The sequence below is a fragment of the Magallana gigas genome, chromosome 7 (assembly GCF_963853765.1).
Source record: "Magallana gigas chromosome 7, xbMagGiga1.1, whole genome shotgun sequence".
NCBI lineage: Eukaryota > Metazoa > Mollusca > Bivalvia > Ostreida > Ostreidae > Magallana > Magallana gigas.
The window spans coordinates 42944484-42948984 of NC_088859.1; the positions used below are offsets into that span (position 1 = coordinate 42944484).

The following is a 4501-nucleotide window of genomic DNA, read 5'->3' on the forward strand; positions in this document are numbered from 1 at the left end:
TGCAAAGTAATGCCATGTAATGCCAGCATTACACTAGATTTTGGAAAGTAATGCATTACATTAGCATTACTTGTAATGCTAATTTTGATGCATTACACATTACTAGCATTACTTTGAAAACATGTAATGCATTGCAATGCATTACCATTACATTTAGCATTACCCCAAGCCTGGTTATGCATGAAAAAATGTTGCACACCTCGGGTGTTTTCCTAAAAACTCAGTTATAGTAAATGTGTTTGTGTGGTGGTGGGGGGGGGGGTCTACAGTTACTGAATATCTTGAAAAAAGTTAAAATTCATCTCCTTCAACCTATCAGTTAAAAAATAGCATGAAACAGTTCAAAATGTCACACCCGGAACCATTCTGATTACATTATGAAACCGTCCTTAAATTTTGAGCTGTTCTGTAAAAAGTATATCGGGATCGGCATTTCATCTAATTAAACCGGAAACACGTACCTTGCGATAACAAAATCAGAATCTGCCTGGTCGTGAGATTTTTTAGGTATATTTTATTTATTTAACTGTTTTATTAGAGTGAAATGTGTAATAATTCATAAGATTTCTGCAGTATAACCTGGCTATTTACGACTGCATTTATTAACATGTTCTTAAACCAACTGCAGGTTACATCGGCAAGAATGATCTCTGACGTACAGCTAGCCATCTTTGCAAATGCTCTTGGAGTGACACTATTCTTGTTGGTTGTCCTGTACCACTATGTATCAGTCAACAACATAAAAAAGAGTGATTAACTGGAATATTTAGAGGTTTGTTGGTTTCTTTGTTGCTTAGTCTATGACTCCATTTTCGTTGATATGTCGACAAGAAAAGTATTCAGTTTATCGAAACGACGAAAGCCGTGAAGCAGGGATCGAAGCCAAGCGCATTAACTTCTATAGAAGTACATGGAAGGAGCGATTTTTAAGCAAAGAAACTTTTGATTTAGTCAATTTCGTTAGCAATCATTCCATTTGTGCTAAAGAAAACTAATTAGAAGCTCATATTAAAGGATAATTACATTAAACTCTTTGGGAATGTATGATATTAGTATTATTGAAATGCAGAACATACATGTGTATGTTTATATATATGTTTATAAATATTCTTTTAATGATACATGTACATGTGCCAGTATTTTATCCATGATTAATTCAACTGTCATTTTAAAAATTACTTGTGCGTAATGTCATGTATATTTTCTTATATTTTTCAGATGTGAATCTTCATTGACATACCAATGTTTCAGAGAGATGTATGAATGGGCTAGTGTAAATGTTTTCATTTGTTAGTCATTAAAATGTAATTTTAATGCAATGTGTTTTTTATGCTTATACCAAAGACAAATAATCTTTCTTTGTTGCACAATGTAAATGGCAACAAGCTTATCTTTTAAAAAGATTGGTGAGCTAGCGCTGTAGCCATCACAAAACACAGAATCAGATTTCTAAAACATTGGTTTAAATTTCTGAATCGATTAATTAACAATAGGAGGTGGTGTACTGGAATTGTGCTGGAGTGGGGTCTCAATTTAGAATTGTGAATCACATCGGCATTGGCATAGCTCACTGACTGCGAGTTAACCATTATGTATCTATACTGTAATTTCAATTTCGAGGTGAAAATTTTCAAGAACCATTGGAATCGTATCTTCTCGGGCCTTTCCGGCAAGCTCGGAAAACATATCCGAAGCTGTTTTCCGAGCTTGAAGGAATTTAAGATAAAGCTAGCTATAATTTATTTTAATATTAAAAATAACTTTTCATTATTAGACCTAAGCTACTGATACTTTTTGACATTTACAATAAAACATAAAACTTCATGTGAAGATGATAAAATGAAATTCAAAAGGTACAAGTTTATCTACAGTATTACCAGAATCCCCTACTATAGAGACGAGCATGCGTATTCCAGTGAAAAAAACTAATGTAGTTGCTAGCGCTCCTGAGCGCTAGCATTAAAGCACAAAACGTTCAGAAATAAATTTCTTTTAAAAGTTCCGGAGTGGGGGCAGCCGCCGTAGTGGTACTATACTTTCCCTAACAGCATCTGGTTTGTTTGATGTCTAATACATTGATACCAAATCATTGAATGTTTCCATGAAATGAGTATTCTCTACTTAAAACAGAACTTGAGATTAGAGTATAGCTTGAAATGCTATAAAGAAGATGGGGGGAAAAGATGGCGCAACTGCCCATTTGGTTTAGTCGTAAAATACATTTTTTTAATTAAATATATTTGAAATGTTATAATACAAGTTTACAAAAGGGTATTTTTTTTACTATATTCACTTTGAAATATTTCAACAACAAACAAGAGGCCCATGGGCCACATCGCTCACCTGAGTAACAATAGGTATAATAAAATCAGCTTAATGGAGTCATAATTAATACAAACTATCTGGACAATGTACAATAATACATGTAGATCCTGTATAAATAAAATCCATTTCCCCCCTGGATATTCTTATGTTTATAATCATTAGTCCCTTTTCTAACAGGATGATTTTATAGTCATATCATATGTTGAGTATTGCAGTTCTCAAAAAGATCCTTAACAATAGTTTATATATGGGATATAAACCTACATCAAACTCTGAACCTTCTTGTAAAGCCAAAGAATTGTCCTGGGGCCAAAGTCTTAACAATTATAAAGAATCATCTGGCTGATTAGTTTCTGAGAAGAAGATTTTTAAAGATTTACTCTTTATATTCCTATGTTAAACTTCAACCCCCCATTGTGGCCCCACCCTACCCCTGGGGGTCATGATTTTCACAACTTTGAATCTACATTACCGGAGGATGCTTCCACACAAGTTTCAGCTTTCCTGGCTGATTAGTTTCTGAGAAGAAGATTTTTAAAGATTTACTCTATATATTCATGTGTTAAACTTCGACCCCCCATTGTGACCCCACCCTACCCCCAGGGGTCATGATTTTCACAACTTTGTATCTACACTACCTGAGGATGCTTCCACACAAGTGTCAGCTTTCCTGGCTGATTAGTTTCTGAGAAGAAGATTTTTAAAGATTTACTCTATATATTCATGTGTTAAGCTTCGACCCCCCATTGTGGCCCCACCCTATCCCCGGGGGACATGATTTTCACAACTTTGTATCTACACTACCTGAAGATGCTTCCACACAAGTTTCAGCTTTCCTGGCTGATTAGTTTCTGAGAAGAAGATTTTTAAAGATTTACTCTATATATTCCTATGTAAAAGTTTGACCCCATTGTGGTCCCATCCTACCCCCGGGGGTCATGATTTTCACAACATTGTATCTACACTACCTGAGGATGCTTCCACACAAGTTTCAGCTTTCCTGGCTGATTAGTTTCTGAGAAGAAGATTTTTAAAGATTTACTCTATATATTCCTATGTTAAACTTCGACCCCCCATTGTGGCCCCACCCTACCCCCGGGGGTCATGATTTTCACAACTTTGAATCTACACTACCTGAGGATGCTTCCACACAAGTGTCAGCTTTCCTGGCTGGTTAGTTTCTGAGAAGAAGATTTTTAAAGATTTACTCTATATATTCCTATGTTAAACTTCGACCCCCCATTGTGACCCCACCCTACCCCCAGGGGTCATGATTTTCACAACTTTGTATCTACACTACCTGAGGATGCTTCCACACAAGTGTCAGCTTTCCTGGCTGATTAGTTTCTGAGAAGAAGATTTTTAAAGATTTACTCTATATATTCATGTGTTAAGCTTCGACCCCCCATTGTGGCCCCACCCTATCCCCGGGGGACATGATTTTCACAACTTTGTATCTACACTACCTGAAGATGCTTCCACACAAGTTTCAGCTTTCCTGGCTGATTAGTTTCTGAGAAGAAGATTTTTAAAGATTTACTCTATATATTCCTATGTAAAAGTTTGACCCCATTGTGGTCCCATCCTACCCCCGGGGGTCATGATTTTCACAACATTGTATCTACACTACCTGAGGATGCTTCCACACAAGTTTCAGCTTTCCTGGCTGATTAGTTTCTGAGAAGAAGATTTTTAAAGATTTACTCTATATATTCCTATGTTAAACTTCGACCCCCCATTGTGGCCCCACCCTACCCCCGGGGGTCATGATTTTCACAACTTTGAATCTACACTACCTGAGGATGCTTCCACACAAGTGTCAGCTTTCCTGGCTGGTTAGTTTCTGAGAAGAAGATTTTTAAAGATTTACTCTATATATTCCTATGTTAAACTTCGACCCCCCATTGTGGCCCCACCCTACCCGCGGGGGTCATGATTTTCACAAATTTGAATCTACACTACCTGAGGATGCTTTCACATAAGTTTCAGCTTTCCTGGTCTTATGGTTCATGAGAAGAAGATTTTTGAAAATTTCTTGAAAATTTTCATAAATTCCTGATTATCTCCCTTTGCAAAAGGGCGTGGTCCTTAATTTTCACAACTTTGAATCCCCTTAGGCTAAGGATGCTTTGTGCCAAGTTTGGTTAAAATTGGCCCAGTGGTTCTTGAGAAGATG

The 4501-nt window shown here is 36.6% G+C and overlaps 1 long non-coding RNA gene across 1 annotated transcript; it reads left to right on the forward strand.

Moving 5' to 3' along the window:
• Positions 1 to 393: 393 nt before the first annotated feature.
• LOC105340724 (uncharacterized) lies at positions 394 to 1314 on the forward strand. The gene is made up of 3 exons (XR_902210.4): positions 394 to 507; positions 629 to 772; positions 1219 to 1314. It is a non-coding gene; the product is annotated as an uncharacterized lncRNA (long non-coding RNA).
• Positions 1315 to 4501: the final 3187 nt, after the last annotated feature.